We start from the raw sequence: 17931 nt of genomic DNA, 5'->3' as shown, positions 1-17931 counted from the left end.
TGCTGCGTGCATTAATCTCACTTGTAATGTCGGTATTCCATGCTACAAGGTAAAATATATGTTTGTTTTATAGTTATAAAAATGCACGGTTTCTGGTGCTTGTTAAATACTGGACGTTGGTTTGGATGTTCACTTCTACCTCCTCTAACAGTTGTGTGCATCAACAGTCTGCCTGCTGCTGCCTCTTCTTGTGGGGGGATCTTTTCTAAACAGTTTCACATACAGCCATGCCAAGGGTTGTGTGAGAAGAAGATTAAAAGGGTGGAGCCATTTGTTCGGGCCTCCCTGCAGGGCAACGTAGCTCACCCTGTTGCTATGCTCTGGAGACGGCTGCTGGTGGTCTCTCCTTGCTTCTTGTATTTGCTCCCCTTTTTCACCTTTATTTTTCCCCGGAATGACTTAACAGTCAATGGGTGCCTTGGATGTCCAGTAATTGCAGGAGCAGCCGCTGACGCTCAGAAGGGTGAAGTTCTAGTGGATGGGATAACAGTAATTTTGGAAGTGAAGAGACTCTTTAATCCACTATTGAAATTAACATGAGCACAGGTGGCCCAGTTTATGTCTTTGAAGGAGAACGGTCCAGGAGGAAATGAAAAGGTAGTCACCAGATCTCAGGGCACAAGCTAATCACCAGTAATACAGTATTGCAGAAATACATGCATTATGTGAGATCTGTCTTTATGTCAAGCATCTGGCATTGACCACTGTCAGAAAGGCTGCACGGATCATTGGTCTCTCCAGTATGGGAATTACTGGGTAAGTATTACAAGCAGATTCATTTTCAGTAATTGCACACCAGGCCCACTGCCCAAGATACCTTGCAGGAGACAGTACAGTATACATTCACATACCCACACACCTCACACTCATCTCCCTCCAAAACACAGGACTTCCTTCACTCTCCTATACACTCTTCCCCAGGTAGATATTGACACACACTTCCCTTGAACTCACACACACTCCTTCCCCTCCCCCAGCACATTCTCACCCATATTCAATCAATCAGTCAGTCAGACACACTCCCTCTAGAGCACATACATACACCTACCCTCACCATAGGGTGACCAGACACCAAATATGAAAAATCAGGACAGGGGGTGGGGGGTAATAGGAGTTTATATAAGAAAAAGACCCCAAAATTGGGACTGTCCCTATAAAATCAGGACATCTGGTCACCCTACCTCACATACATGCACCAACAAAGGCAACAAACACACACTCATACAAATGTTCACACACTCTGAGAGTCTTTTAAAAGAACTTTTCCTCACGAATTTAGCTTTTGTACTGGAGGGCTGGGAACATGCTCCTAGACTTGAGAGCAGGAAGTGGAGCAGCACAAGTAAAACAAACACCATGAAATTTATTGTAGCAATCCTCCCACGCTGGGACTGGGATCTGCATGTCACCTAAGGCCTTCTTCATGCTGGCTAACAAATGAGTTGTAAACACATTGGCAGACAAATCAGTTTCTGACATGAGTTGTGCGGACTAAAGATAAACTATGTTAAACTCATGTTTTCAAAAAACCCCAAACAAGTGTGTGTCTAGATTTAATAGGGCTATTTTAAACATTATATAATTTGGTTGACCCATCCATCCCATTTATTTAAAAATGAATGTTGCAATTGTGGTCCCATTGAAGTCCATGGCAAAAATCCCAAAGATAAACCATTATGACCATAAGCCAGAACTATACTGTACTATAACATTCAGTCTTTCATTTATATACAAAATAGGTAGCACAGGACTGCTAAGCAGAAAGTAATATTTCTACACCAAATACCCATGTTTCCACCTGTGTATAAAAAACACTGCACCATCTAAGGCTTGGTCTACACTACCCCCCTAATTCGAACTAAGGTACGCAACTTCAGCTACGTGAATAACATAGCTGAAGTCGAAGTACCTTAGTTCGAACTTACCTTGGTCCACACTCGGCAGGCAGGCTCCCCCGTCGACTCCGCGGTACTCCTCTCGCCGAGCTGGAGTACCGCAGTCGACGGCAAGCACTTCCGGGTTCGACTTATCGCGTCCAGACTAGACGCGATAAGTCGAACCCAGAACTTCGATTTCCAGCCGTCGAACTAGCTGGTAAGTGTAGCCAAGGCCTAATTCTGGGGCCATCAGTATAGAATAAGATAGTGCCATGTACCTATGAATAACAATACAGTACTCTGTACTATATACATCTTTGTAGAACAATGTTGTACCAAGTGTCTGTATTCCAAAAAAAACAAAACAACCCCCACACCCAAAACAACAACAAAAACTGTCTAACAAAGAGTTAAGTGTGCTAAGTGATAGTGTACTTCCTTCTGACAACATTTACAAAATTCAAGCATTTAAAAGCAACAAAATGAATACTTAATATCAGCAAAATCCCTATGCTGCCTACACAATAAGCAAACACATTGTTATCAAGTGTAAAGAAATGCATATTCCATCACAACAGCTTTAAGTCTAACCCATGGGAAGTTATTGTATTTTATTTTTATGATCTTGGTTATAATATCTAAATATCTTGATTGTAGCAGCTAATTTTTTTCAGTGATGTTGTTAAATGTTAAATCGTATCAGTTACTTATCAACTAACAGTAGAACTTTGACAGGTTTCAGAGTAGCAGCCGTGTTAGTCTGTATCCGCAAAAAGAAGAACAGGAGGACTTGTGGCACCTTAGAGACTAACAAATTTATTAGAGCATAAGCTTTCGTGGACTACAGCCCACTTCTTCGGATGCATATAGAATGGAACATATATTGAGGAGATATATATACACACATACAGAGAGCATAAACAGGTGGGAGTTGTCTTACCAACTCTGAGAGGCCAATTAATTAAGAGAAAAAAAACTTTTGAAGTGATCTGTACTGGGCTATCTTGATTATCACTTCAAAAGTTTTTTTTCTCTTAATTAATTGGCCTCTCAGAGTTGGTAAGACAACTCCCACCTGTTTATGCTCTCTGTATGTGTGTATATATATCTCCTCAATATATGTTCCATTCTATATGCATCCGAAGAAGTGGGCTGTAGCCCACGAAAGCTTATGCTCTAATAAATTTGTTAGTCTCTAAGGTGCCACAAGTACTCCTGTTCTTCTTTTTTAATAGAACTTTGGGGGGAAATACTTGAAATTGAGAATAATTCCGTATATATGATTCAGCCAAAAAAATGCAAAACATCATTGGTTTACGGTAACCTGTATATATGTAAATGTATATTTGAGGCTGATCAATATGGATCATTAATGTATAAATTTGCAATGTTCATGTTACCCTTTCAAAAGGATTGTGTGTCTTGTTTATATTTTGAAGTTACTCATGAAATAATGCAGTTTATTCTGGATCACAGTTAAGGCTGTGGCATTACATTAAGGAATTTGAGGAGAACACAGTAATGTATTTATTATGTTGGCATTGTAAGAGTAATATAGTGTAATATCTTTAACTATTAATTTCCTTGCTAATAAGGGAACGGATTTTGTAAGTGATTAAATATGTTACTGTTGTCATTTAGCAACCTCCCCGCCCCCTTTTTTTAAAGCAAAGTTTGGTTTTGGAATTGTCTGGGGTTATTTTATTAAATATTTTTCCTCCCCTCACCTCCCCCCACACCATTAGTTTAGGTAAAAGAAGATACTGGGGTGAAATCCTAACCCCATTAAAGCCAATGGGATTTTTGCCATGGACTTCAACGGGACCACAATTGCAACATTCATTTTTAAATAAATGGGATGGATGGGTCAACCAAATTATATAATTAAAGGCGTGAACAGTGCTGGTCAAGTGAATAATGGATCCTGCATGGAGCTGCCTTGTTCCATGCACACATTCACTAGCACAGCTTACCTTCACACTGAACATTAGTAAAGAGTTCTAAAAACGCATTAAACATCAAGCCCCAGGGAGTGTGTTTCTTGAGGACTGTTGTGCTCCTTGATTACTGGCAGAAATCCGAAACCCAAGTGAGTTTAACTCTGCTGAGAAATTCAATATATAACCTCCAAGTGCCCTGTTTGAAACATCTTGATGCTGTTATGAAACTGAATTCACTAGTCCAGAAGAAGACATAGGCTGCCTTCTACTCCCTCTCCCTGGGCTGATCCTGCACCACTGGGATTTTTAGTATAGACTTCAATGACGTCAGAATCACGGCTGCTGTGTGTGTCTATGCTCCACTACGTTCTTCATCTCATTTGCAGTTTTCCATCTGCATGCTTTTTCTGAGTCACCCGTTACGCTGACCCCAGCCTTCCAATTAATATTCACCTCCCTATCTTCCTCTTTTTAAGAAACTCCAGAAAACCAGCATCTGTCGTGAAGATTCCAGCTGTAATACCCACATGCCATGTGGTTCACTGCTATTCAGGGCCGGCTCCAGCATTTCTGCCGCCCCAAGCAAAAAAAAAAAAAAAAAAAAGCCGCGATCGGCGGCGGCAGTTCAGCGGCAGGTCCTTCGCTCCTAGAGGGAGTGAGGGACCTGCCGCCCCCGAATTGCCACAGGTGCCGCCCCTCTCCCGTGGCCGCCCCAAGCACCTGCTTGTTAAGCTGGTGCCTGGAGCTGGCCCTGCCGGTCCCCACATCTAAAGTAAAAAGGTCACAGGAGAAGGAGAAACGCCTCTACCCTGGCCCCAGGCTGCTGTGGTGAGAGAGGCATGGGGGACGGGGGGTCCTCTCTCCCAGCCGCAGCCCCAGGGCAGCCTGCACTCCAAACCCCTCATCCCCGGCCCCAACCCAGAGCCCGCACCCCCAGCCTGAGCCCTCATCCCCCTCACTCCAACCCTCTGCCCTAGCCCTAAGCCCCGCATGGATCTGTAAGTCACTCATTTATACAGTTGGGGTCTTTGATCTGTGGAGATCATGAATGGGACATCAGCCAGACAATGGGCCACTCCTCAAGGCAAAGCTTCGATAGGGCCCAGTCTTTGCATAACCTGAGGGGTAATTTGCGTTCACTTCCCCCTAGGTATTTCTTGGGAACCTAACTTAACTTTGTTAGGCACATTGTTTAAAATAGTCCTTTGAAGCTCCCCACGGTTCATACTGGCCCTAGAGAAGTTACAGACAACTGCACTATACTATATAACTTTGCATTTTGAAGACACTGGACTCCAAAAATACTTAAACTGTGTGTGTTCAGGATATTGCAGGAAATTGCCAAATCTGTCACAAGTCATATCCAGGCTGAAGGAAAACAGAGGCATCTGGATCAATAGTTTTCAGCCTGTGGTTTGCAGACCCCAGGGGGTCCTCAGTCAATGTTTAAGGGGTCCGTGAAAGGTTGTCGTTACCACAGAACAGTGGTTTTCAATCTGTGGCCTGTGGACCCCTGGAAGTCTGCAGACTATGTCTAAGATTTCGAAAGGGGTTCGCACCTCTGTTTGAAATATTTTAGAGATCTGCAATTGAAAACCACTGAGCTAGATCATCTGAGAATGAAGCCTCTGCTCCTACCGAATTCTAAACCATGTTGTGTGCTCCTTTTGCAGGTCACTCGTTGATGTGCTACACATGCCAAGGGGAGACGTCTAACAAGTACTGTATGAAGATATCTATGTGCGCAAAAGAAGACAATTATTGTGTGACAATCAAGGATGTTGTAGGAGCTGGTACGTTTTGGAATCATCCATCGTTATAACGCATTATTTGTATTGTAGTGGTGTCTAGGGGCCACAGTCAGGGATTGGGGCGTTCTTGTGCTGGTTGCTGTACAGACATTCCATTAAATGACTGGCCCAAAGAGCTCATGATCTAGGCAATGACTAGATTCAACAGGTAGATGAGACAGACAGACTGGGGTGGGGAGAGGGCAAGGTAACAGGAAAGGATGGGGTTTTCAAAAGCACCTAAGTGGCTTAGGAGCTCAGGTCTCACTGACTTTCAATCCCAACCATGGTGAGCCTATTATACCCTAAACAGAGGTCTCTGCTCACCACTTTTGCCTAGCTTTAGAACTACCAGACCAGATCCTGAGCTGGAATAACTTGGGGTTTCTCCACTGAAGTCAAGAGAACTCTGCAGATTATACCAGCCGAGGCTCTGGCCCACCAAAGGTATTTCTAAGGCTCTAGTGAACATGGTGTCTAAGGGTAGGTCTACACTTACCCGGTAGTTCGGCGGCGAGTGATCGAACTTCTGGGTTCGACTTATCGCGTCTTGTCTGGACGCGATAAATCGAACCCGGAAGTGCTCGCCGTCAACTGCGGTACTCCAGTTAGACGAGAGGAGTACCGCGGAATCGACGGGGGAGCCTGCCTGCCGCGTGTGGACCAAGGTAAGTTCGAACTAAGGTACTTCCAACTTCAGCTACGTTATTCACGTAGCTGAAGTTGCGTACCTTAGTTCAAATTAGGGGGTTAGTGTAGACCTGGCCCAAGTGACATACAAATCGATTTATGTATCAGAGGGGTAGCCGTGTTAGTCTGAATCTGTAAAAAGCAACAGAGGGTCCTGTGGCACCTTTGAGACTAACAGAAGTATTGGGAGCATAAGCTTTCGTGGGTAAGAACCTCACTTCTGTCTTGCATCTGAAGAAGTGAGGTTCTTACCCACGAAAGCTTATGCTCCCAATACTTCTGTTAAATCGATTTATGTAGTATTAAGCACAGCATTATTTAATCTCCCTCTCTTAGGCCACGCTTCCAAGTTTTTGTGGCTCCCCCCCCACCCCATCTTCTTCTGGAAGGATAAATAAATGATCACTGAACAGCAAACTGCCGAGCAGCAGGAAACTTCACCCCACCAAGAGGCAGTCTCCTTGGGAGGGGATCCTCCCAGAATCTCACTAAGACACACTAACGGGTGGGAGAGCCCAGTGGTGGTCTGGAAGGTTTGGGGTCTGGTGAGTGATTGGGATGAAGCCAGTGGAGGCAATGCCATACATCCGGCAGGTCAGTGGGCAGTACCATGCCATCCTGCCTTGTCATGCCCCCCATACTGGCTGTAGTCCTGCACTGGTCCCATTAGGATTTCCCCTAGATGATCCTACAGGAATATTGGGGAAGAATTCCTGTTCCACCCACCAGTGAATGTGCCATGCCATGTCAGAGGGCATTACTGTATCACATTATTGTGCTCAGCTGAATTTGTTGCTCACATATGCACTGCTTGGGTGTGTACAGGGCACTCACCAAACTCTCAAATTTCCATCCTAGCATGCAGTGGGCTGAATCTAAAATCGGGACTGGATTCTCTATGGGCCAGTCTATTTTTGGATGTTCCATCTCTCTAGGTTCTTATATGGTCCCTATCACCATAGTGCCTGTCTGGGTCAGGAATCTAAAGGGCATGTTAGAGGCTACTACCTAGCGAGCGGTCTTTAAATACTAAGTGCTGTAAAATGAACACCATAGCCTGAGTCTAACCATTATCTAAAAGCATCTGGTTCCTGCATTTCCTGGCTTATAAAGACTGACTGGGGTAAGAGCCTAGTTGGTCATTAATTGTAAAGAAATTCCACCCTGTTGGTCATTATTGCATAGGCACTTTGATACTATTATCTCCTTGGTACTAAATGTAGTCAGAACTCGAGGGAACTTTTCAGCAACGATTCCTCTCTTTGTTTCCTTTTCCCGGGTAAGGTTACAAATCCAAATACCGCATCTCCAAGATGTGCTCTCCAGAGTGCCCAAAAGCGATCACGAAGCAAGGCAAAACGGGTGCTAAAGTGTTTTGCTGCGATAAACTATTGTGCAATGTGAATGGAGCCAGCAGCATGGAAACCAGCTACTCGATGATTTCCATGGGGATCCTGGCTAACTTCATCTACATCTTCAGATCTGGACTGTGACGGGCCAGGAAAAGAGGACTTTATGCCCCGAAGAACCTGCTCAGGCCCCACTGAGACACCAAAAAGCCTACTCTGTGCAAACTTTCCTTTGGGCTAACACTTCCCCCTATATTCTAAGCGTCACTTCAGACCCCCTTAGCAAATATCATCTCTATCACTTTTCACACCATGGTTCTTGTCTCTCCCGCTGGGTCCAGGGCCACAGCTCTCAGATCCCAAGCGCCACCTTCCATATCTGTGGTTTTGAAGACCTGGAAATATCAACTGAACAGGGCTGGCTCCAGTGTTTTTGCTGCCCCAAGCGGCGGAAATAAATAAATAAATAAATAAATACATATATTTTTTAAAAAGCCAGCAGCTCTACCACCGCCGCTTCATTCTTCGGCGGTAATTTGGCGCCAGGTCCTTTCCTCCAAGAGGGACTGACGGACCCGCTGCCGAATTGCCGCCAAAGAGCCGGACTTGCCGCTCCTTTCCGTTGGCCGCCCCAAGCACCTGCTTGCTGCGCTGGTGCCTGGAGCCGGCCCTGCTGTAACCGATGGATACATCCGACCAGATGATGTACAAAGTACTTATACAGGTCCTGATCCGGGAAAGCACTTAAAGCATGTGCTTAAATTGTAATGAACTCCTTGCCCATGTAAAGAAAGGAGCAGTGAGTAGGAGTGGAGAGGCGATTTTACCTCCGAAGACAGCACTGGAGAGACTGATACTGGAATACTGGGTCCAGTTCTACTGTCCCCATTTGTAAAAGGATATTGAAAAATTGGAGAGGGTATGCAAAGAAGAGCCATAAAAATTATTTGAGGGCCAGAAAAAATGCCTGCCAGTGAGATACTTAAAGGACTCAATCCATTTAGTTTATCAAAAAGAAGATGAAGAGGTGACGCTTTTATTTACTGCAGGGAAAGTTCCCTCACAGTCGTTTATTCCAGCCAAACAAACTGTGCTGTATTTGGCTTTTCTGACCGCTTGGAAGCACTGCCATAAGGAAAAGGATCAGGTGGGCTCTCAAAGATTCCTGGATTCCCTCACTCTTGTTTTCCTGGCTCCTGAACAACCAGGCTTCCCAGGTTCAACATAGGCCCCAGCCCTGCAGCTCTGAAAAGTCTACCGGCTGCTAAGCTGAGTTTTGGGAATTCCCTGGCACTGTCCTGTGATTCCCTGTGAGTGAAGTGGTATCCAGCGGTGGCTCACAGATCTTCCTGCCCAGTCAGATTTCAGTGGGGATGAGGCAGTAAAAAAGCTGGGAAGACTGAGTGTGTGGGGGGATGCGGGGGGGGGGGGGTAAGAAGCCTTTAAAGGTCAGGGAGGGAGAGGGGAGCAGCGCAGGGTAAGCTGCATCGGGGAGCAGCCAGAGCGGGAAGTACAGGCCAGTAGCGTAGCTAGCGGGGTGCAGGGAAAGCAGCCACTTCCCCCGGCTTTCCAAAAGTGGCCGGAGGAGCGAGGGGGGGGGCGCAGGCTGGTGTCCCGCAGCGTGGCCGGCAGCCATGGGGGGGGGCGGTGGGCACGGCCGGAGGAGCGGGGGGGGGCGCGCCCGGAGGAGCGGGGGGCACAGCATGTGGCCTGCAGCACGGCCAGCAGCCGCGGCCGGAGGAGCGAGGGGGGGCGCAGGCTGGTGGCCTGCAGCGTGGCCGGCAGCCATGGGGGGGCGGTGGGCACGGCCGGAGGAGCGGGTGGGCACGGCCGGAGGAGCGGGGGGCGCAGCATGTGGCCTGCAGCGCGGCCAGCAGCTACGGCCGGAGGAGCGAGGGGGGGCGCAGGCTGGCGTCCCGCAGCGTGGCCGGCAGCCATGGGGGGGCGGTGGGCACGGCCGGAGGAGCGGGGGGGCGCGCCTGGAGGAGCGGGGGGCACCGCATGTGGCCTGCAGCACGGCCAGCAGCCGCGGCCGGAGGAGCGAGGGGGGGCGCAGGCTGGTGGCCGGCAGCCATGGGGGGGGGGGTGGGCGCGGCCAGAGGAGCGGGTGGGCACAGCATGGCGGCTGGCAGCCATGGCCATAGAAGCGAGGGGGGGCGCAGCATGCGGCCCGCAGCCGCAGCCGGAAGAGCGAGGGGGCGCAGGCTGGTGGCCGGCAGCCATGGGGGGGCAGCGGGCACGGCCAGAGGAGCGGGGGGGGGGGGGGGGGGATGACACAGCATGGCGGCTGGCATCCGCGGCCAGAGGAGCAAGGGGGGGAACACGGGGGTGGCACGGCAGGGCCGGAGGAGCCATGGTGGGGGAGGGGCGGTGCGGCCGGAGGAAGAGGCAAGGGGGGCATGGCCAGAGGAGGAGCCAAGGGGGGGCGCCTTTTTTATGTTTGCTCCCCCCCTCTTAGAAGCTGGCTACGCCACTGGTACAGGCATGTCTTCCATGTTGTCCATCTCCCCCGCCCATGAGCCCTTGGGCAGTCCATGGGTAAGCACGGTCTGAAGGAGATCTCCCCTGACAGCTAGTGATGAGCTAGGCAGCGGTTCTCAAACTTCACTGCACCGCAACTCCCTTCTGACAACACAAATGACTACATGACCCCAGGCTGGGGGAGACAGGGTAGGCAGAGACGAAACCTGAGTCCCACTGCCCCGGGCGGGGGGGGAGGGAGGGGCAGAGCTAGAGCCCTGCCCCCCCAGGGGCTTCAGCCTGGGGCGGCGGAGCTCAAGCTTCAGTTTCAGACCTGGGCCCCAGCGAGTCTGACATGGGCCCTGGCGTAGCCTGGTCTATAGATTATGAATAGAAATTCCCAGTTATCACTTTGAGGGTTGACAGGTTCTTGTCCCAAGATCAGGCCCAGTGTTATTCAAATGATTCTATAGTTGGGAACCCCGATGTGCACAGGTGTAACACTCACTCTATAGGAACTCTTTTATATTTACAAATAAATAATTCATTAATACATTTAGCAAAGTCACACACACGCTACCTCAGTAAGGTAGATCGAGATAATACAGAAAGTACATCTGAACATCCATCCTCCCGCCATCCCTTGCCGAACAACCTGCAATGTTAGCCATTATCTTCCTCGTCATCGTCACCTTCCTCATCTTCACCAGTGGCCATCATTCTGGCCCCTCCCAAGGGCTACATCTCTCTCCCCTACTGCCCTGGGATGCCACTTTTATAATATGTTACGCTGACATTACCATGTCTAATGCATATTCAATAGGCGTTTCTCCCCTCTTCCTTATATGTATTTCCTCCCCTTACCAATGTTAAGGTGTCCTCCTTCTGTAGGTTAGTGTATTTAAGATTTCACCCCATTATCATATACATCAATTTGTTACCTAAGTTTATCTATGCCAAAGTTCGTAGGCCTCAAGCCTCATGCTAACTGCTGAAGCCAATGTCTTACAGGATACAAGCCTGTAGGTTCCTTGTGTAAGGGGACTGTTGCCCCCTTACTAACATTCAGTGGGGGTGTTTTGGTTGGCTAGCTCCCAGCACTAAAAGGGGAAGGGTCGAGGGCAAATCAGGAGCCTGAGACTGACAATCCCCAGGAACCATGGGGAGAGGCCAATGCTCCAGATCAGCCTGATTGACAGGGCGGGCAGGCTAATCAGGGAGTCAGGAGGCCAGAGGGGGTCCCGTCCTCCGTGTGAACTGGAATGGCCTGAGTCAGACTGAGTGGGGCCGAGCTAAGGAGAGAGCAGGGGCCCAAGCTGAGCTGGAGAGCAGAACCGTGCCAGATCCAGAGCCAGAGACGCAGCCCAGGGAGAGCAGATCCTGTGCTGGGAGCAGAGGTGCATAGGGTTACCATATTTTGTGCCTCCAAATGGAGGACACTCCACGGCCCACGGCCCCGCCCCCAGCCCCGCCCACACCCCCCGCCCAACCCCTCCCCCTCCCCAAAGTCTCCGCCCCCTTCCCTGCTTCCCGCGAATATTTGATTCGCGGGAAGCCTGAAGCAGGTAAGGGGGGTGTGGGGGGAGGAGGCGTGGCCCAGGCTGGCCCCCCCGGCATTTCCAGCCTGGGTCAGCTCGGGCCCTGGGGTGCCGGCCCCGGCCGACCACCCCCGGCCCGCCCAGCACTGCCGGCCCCCGGCGGCCCGGCGCACCCCCCGGCTCCCGGCCCCGCGGGCCCGGCTCCCCGCCGGCCCGGCTGACCCGGCTCCCCGCGGGCCCGGCTCCCCGCCGGCCCGGCTGACCGGCTCCCCGCGGGCCCGGCTCCCCGCGGGCCCGGCTGACCCGGCTCCCCGCCGGCCCGGCTCCCCGCGGGCCCGGCTGACCCGGCTCCCCGCCGGCCCGGCTCCCCGCGGGCCCGGCTGACCCGGCTCCCCGCCGGCCCGGCTCCCCGCCGGCCCGGCTGACCCGGCTCCCCGCCGGCCCGGCTCCCCGCCGGCCCGGCTGACCCGGCTCCCCGCCGGCCCGGCTGACAGGCTCCCCGCCGGCCCGGCTCCCCCGGCTCCCCGCCGGCCCGGCTGACCGGCTCCCCGCGGGCCCGGCTGACCTCCCGATTTTCCCGGACATGCCCGGCTTTTGGGGATTTCCCCCCGGACGGGGATTTGAGCCCCCAAAAGCCGGACATGTCCGGGAAAATCCGGACGTATGGTAACCCTAGAGGTGCAGCCACAGAGCCAGAGACGCAGCCCAGGGAGAGCAGATCCTGTGCTGGGAGCAGAGCTGCAGCCACAGAGCCAGAGACGCAGCCCGGGGAGAGCAGATCCTGTGCTGGGAGCAGAGCTGCAGCCACAGAGCCAGGTGTGGTGAGCAAGTGGGGCCAGCCAAGGGGGAACCTGGGCAAAGGGCCCAGCACAGAAAGACACCCCCAGACAAGGGCCCTTGCAGGCCAGACCGGGAGGGGGACCTTAACCCTACGGGGGGCTGACGCTGGGAAGAAGGGTCCCACCACTCAAAGCCCGGAGGTGTGTGGCCACCACCATTGCAAGTGTCCAACCCGCAGCGTCTCTGCAGCACGGCCTGGGCCTGAGAAGGAGGCCTGGGACCTACAAGAAGCAGACTGTGACCTGCCCTGACATTCCAGAGACACTGGTTGTGATGTTCCCTGCCATAGAGCAGGGTGATGTGTTTTCCTCTAACCTTTCCCTTTTTTCCTTGTTCTTTTCTTTAGATTAATTGTTAATTAAACAACTTGTATTTGCTTTAAATTGTATGGAATAATCAGTGGGTCAGGGAGGTGCCCAGTGTAAAGAGAGTACCCCGGAGTGGGGACACCCTAGCCCCTGTCCTAGGTGACCACAGCAGGGTTGGGGGTCGAGCCCCCCAGGAATCCTGGGCCCAGCCTTGTTGGGGTTACGAGGACTCAGCCAGACAGGAAAGTGAAAGGGGAGCCCTCAAGGGCAGGGAGGCCTCTGGGTAAAGGAAGTGGGAGCGGGGACTCAGATCCTTTCGCTTGCCCACCTCACCGGGGTAGTGCAGAAGTCAGGAAATTTCCCCACAATAGCGGAACCATTCCCCCGCTTACACTTGCATCATAGGCGCCAACTTTCCCTGGCACTGGTGGGTGCTCACACCCTCCAACCCCCGTGAAAATCACTGCCCAGCCTGCAGCTTCCCCACTGATCTGGGTTCTGTGGGGGAGCCTCAAAATGTGTTATGGTAGAGAGGGGCAGGTGGCAGCGGAGAAGCAGCAGCATCAGGGTGAACGAGGGTGGCTGCAGCGGCCAGCGGGAGCAACGGCAGAGTGAACGGCGGCAACCATGCGAGGTAGCCATGGAAGCATTGCTCAATGCTTCCCCACCCCTCCTTCCCGGGGGTGGGAGAGGAACCCTCACGAAGGCACCTCTGAGCCTTTGCTGCCCAAGGACAGCAACTGGGAGTGGAGTGCAGTGGAGGGAGAGGGGAGTGATGTGCTACAGGGACATTCGTTCATCAGACTTTCCCACCGCAAAGTGGGAAACTGAGGAAAAGGACACTGCCCCGCGTGCTCTAGGGTCAGTTTGGCTCATGACTGCCCGGTTTTGAATGTGGTTGTGGTATTTTCCCAAACTAATGCCTTTCTCTTTTAATACAAGTTCTCTTTTGTTATACACAGACTCAATGCTTGTGAGAGGGGAAGTACTGCCTCTTAGCGGGGTGCTGTTTAGTTTTTCCAGATTACCGGGCGGGGGCTCGAGCCGGTTCTGTGTTGTAGGGTTACGAGGAACCCCTAGGTATTGAACCCGGCCCTTGTTGCTGCTGTCTTCATCTGGCAGAAGGGTTACACATGCCACAGTTGATAGGGACCCACCTGTCTCTCCGGTTTCTCAGGATCAAGTCCAAAGGTGCTGCCAACCCCAAATTAGCATGAGACGGACCGCAGAGCCCAGAGGCTGGCACAGTAACAACAACCAGCCCCACTGTTGTTCATCTGGTTTTCCAGCTTTTCTGGGGAAGACGCTGGCCCCGGTGGTGTGGGATCATTCCAGGGTCCAAACGCACTTGGAAAGACGTACACAAAGTAGCAGCCTCCCCAGAGAGGGGAACTGCTCATTCTGCCCTGGCCCCTGGGGTGAGAGAACTGCTATCATATCATTCCCCATCCCCCTTTCACTCTAGCTCCTCCCCGCCCCCGTCAGTCCCCTGTTCCAAGCACTCTCCCCCACACTCTCTTGACCTGCTAAACCCAGGGTTGTGAGTTCAATCCTTGAGGGGGGATTTGGGGCAAAAATCTGCCTGGGGATTGGTCCTGCTTTGAGCAGTGGGTTGGACTAGATGACCTCCTGAGGTCCCTTCCAACCCTGATATTCTATGATTCTATGACCCTCATCTGCGCTCGGTATTCCCTTACCCCTGCTCATTCCCTCCCTTTCCCGCAGTCTCCGACCCCTCACTCCCCCCTACATGCCATCAGCCTCCGTCCTTCTGCCCACATTCCAATACATGCCCCTATGCCTCCCTTAGCCCTACCGTCCCCTGCCCCCTCATAGGTTCCTAGCCATGGAGTCCAGCTTCCCTGGGGGCAGCCTGGCTTTGTTGCCATTGGAAACCGTGGGAGATGGTGGCCATCTTCACTAGGTGCAGCCTCACTGACACCAGCCAAGGCTGTTGTGAAATCACAGCTGTTTTGGCCTGGGGCTTCAGCCCCATTGCCCGTCGTGAGAAATGGCAGCCATTTTGAGAGGGCAAAAATTTGTGAGAAAGACGCAGGACATCAGGAGAAGCTTAAAAAACAGCTATTGTGAGAATTGGGAGTTCTGGGTAGCCCTGAATCAGTGCATGCCCTCCCACTGTGGAGCCCTGCCTCGCCCCTAGGAATTACCCCTAGTGCAACAACAGCTGCCAGTAGTGTCCATAGAAATAGGGCTGCCTTCCAGAGGGCCGTTAAACAGCAGCTATTCGAGTCGGACTTTTTTAAATCAACAGGTCCAGATAAATTGCATCTGAGATTGGACTTTTTTTCCCTAAAAGATCTGCTTTAGTTCAAATAGGAATTAATTCAAGGCTGTCCAATGGCCTATGGTATGCAGGAGGTCAGACCAGATGACCACAGTGGTCTTTTCTGGCCTTATACTCTATGAATAAGGAGCCTTGTGGAATGTGAAAGCACAATGCTCCATGCGTTGGCAGTGCTGGCCTCTGACATATCCCTGAGATCTGTGTGGAAACTGGAGGAATCACGTGGTTAGGGAAAAAGCCCTCGTATGTCCTGCATCTGCACCCCTCAGTCTACAGAGGCATGTCAGGGAGGGGACCTTGAAATCTTTGCAGTCCCTTACCCATTTATTCCTGCAGTATGGACTGATCTGGGCGTGGTTATTTACAGTACTGGCCCTGGCTTGAACCCTTTCATACAGTAGAATACGTTGCTGAAAGGGAAACACAGCCAATTCAGAGATCACTTTTCTTAAAGTGACAACCTGACTTTTTTCGTGTAACTTTACCACAGCTACAACCAAAAATAGTCGCAGAGGGGAAGAAGGTTAAAGATGGAGGAAGTGAAAGAGATTTTTTATTTTAATTGCTCAAGTGCTTCAGAGGAGGGTTAGAGGAAACCAGACGAATCACATAAGGACTATGGTGGTGGTGGTGGCTTTCTGTTAGCAGTTCAGATATTCTGATGATCCATGCTGTGCAAATACTGATACCCGAGAGAATCTTCTGAACATTATTATTTATTGACGGTTGTACCCGCAAAATGGTGGGCGTTTTCAAAACATTTAAGGAGGGCTGGTCTTCAGGCCGAGGAGCTCACTGCCTAAGAACGGCCATACTATCATGGCTCCATCTAGCCCAGGATGCTGTCTTATGACTGTGGCCAGCTCCAGAGGGAATGAACAGAACAGAGCAATTATTGAGTGATACATCCCGTTGTCCAGTCGTAGCTTCTGGTAGTCAGAGGTTTAGGGAGCCTCAGAGCATGGGGTTGCATCCCTGACCATGTTGGCTAATAGCCATTGATGGACCTTTCTTGCATGAATTTATCTAGTTCTTTTTTGACCCCTGTTACAGGTTTGGCCTTCACAACATCCTCTGGCAATGGATGTTTGCCAGCTTGGGGCCAGCTTGACTGTGCATTGTGTTAAGAAGGACAGACAGACAAGCAGATGGAGATTAGGGACAGGGGAACAATAAAAGGCAATTGATCTACAAGTCTGTTGGATTCACAGTAGGCTGCATGGCTGAGGTGTGTCTTTAAAGGTGTAGGGACCTCACAGAAGAGCTAAGGGAGGCCATACCACGCACAGGGGCTGTGTGGATGACTGTTTGAATGACCAATGGTAGGACAAGGCTGGGGAGGTTGGTGGAGGATGGGGTGCAATATGAAGTTAATGAGAGAAGAGCAATGTTATGTAGACCTTTGATTCACCAGCCGATGGGGAACCACTAGGGGGATCTCAATGGTGAATGTGTGAGGTCCCTGGAATAGATGGCGGCTGTTTATATTTTGAATATTTATTTATTATTGTGTATGTTTCTAATGGGGATATAAATGATCAAATATGGGAAATAGGAGCTACCTCTTTAAAAACAGGGTGGAAGCACAGTGTGTGAGTTAGTTCGGGGGCTAGTGTGTGTGTGTAGGTACCGGGTGTAGCTGGTGGTGCAGAAGGAGGTTGGCTCGTGACTGGCCATTGATATCTCTACTTGCACAAAACCCTTAAACAAAAGGTGTGAATTCTCAGAATAACCCAAGTTCTCTTTTAAAAGCTGAGTCTTGTGACTGAGGGTGTAACAAGAGCTTGTTATCTGATGCTCAGTTTTACTTCCTGTTCTCAGGCACCTGGAAATGACATCCACCTGTGACGGGTTGGATCACAGAAACCCCCTTGGGAGCTGCCACCCGATGTGCAAAGACTACCCCTGCTTCTGTTTTCCCTGCCAGCTCAGGACTCTAGCACCCTGTCTTGCTGAGCCAGACACTCCAGTCTGCTGCAACACAGACTCAGGGTCTGAATCACTTGCCCCAAAGCTGCAAGTTTACCTGAAAACAGCTCACAGAAGTGTGCTTGTCTTTAGCACTCAGATGCCCAACTCCCAATGGGGTCTAAACCCAGATAAATCCGTTTTACCCTGTATAAAGCTTATGCAGGGCAAACTCATAAATTGTTCGCCCTCTATAACACTGATAGAGAGATATGCACAGTTGTTTGCTCCCTCAGGTATTAATACATACTCTGAGTGAATTACTAAATAAAAAGTGATTTTATTAAATACAGAAAATAGGATTTAAGTGGTTCCAAGTAGTAACAGACAGAACAAAGTAAGTCACTAAGCAAAATAAAATAAATTGCACAAATCTATGTCTAATCAAACTGAATACAGATAATCTCACCCTCAGAGATGCTTCAGTAAGTTTTTTCTCAGACTGGAGACCTTCCAGGCCTGGGCACAATTCTTTCCCCTGGTACAGCTCTTGTTGCAGCTCAGGTGATAGCTAGGGGATCCTTCATGATGGCTCCTCTCTCCCCTTGTTCTCTTCCACCCCTTTATATATCTTTTGCATAAGGCGGGAATCCTTTGTCCCTCTGGGTTTCCACTCCCCCCCCCCCACTGGAAAAGCACCAGGTTAAAGATGGATTCCAGTTCAGGTGACATGATCACATGTCACTGCAAGACTTCATTACTCACTTGCCAGCACACACATATACAGGAAGACTAACAGGTAAACACAGCCATCTGCAGACAATGGTCCTTGTTAATGGGAGTCATCAAGATTCCAAACCATCATTAATGGCCCACACTTTACATAATTACAATAGGCCCTCAGAGTTACATTTTATATTTCTAGT

General features: G+C 50.5%; 1 long non-coding RNA gene across 1 annotated transcript; it reads left to right on the top strand.

The window, feature by feature from the left end:
* Nucleotides 1–9926: 9926 nt before the first annotated feature.
* On the top strand, nucleotides 9927–12867 carry LOC135981842 (uncharacterized). The gene is made up of 2 exons (XR_010599041.1): nucleotides 9927–11503; nucleotides 12323–12867. It is a non-coding gene; the product is annotated as an uncharacterized LOC135981842 (long non-coding RNA).
* Nucleotides 12868–17931: the final 5064 nt, after the last annotated feature.

Source organism: Chrysemys picta, chromosome 2 (assembly GCF_011386835.1).
Source record: "Chrysemys picta bellii isolate R12L10 chromosome 2, ASM1138683v2, whole genome shotgun sequence".
Classification (NCBI taxonomy): Eukaryota; Metazoa; Chordata; order Testudines; family Emydidae; genus Chrysemys; species Chrysemys picta.
The sequence above is the reverse complement of the archived record's forward strand: the minus strand, read 5'-3'. Positions and strand labels throughout refer to the sequence as shown.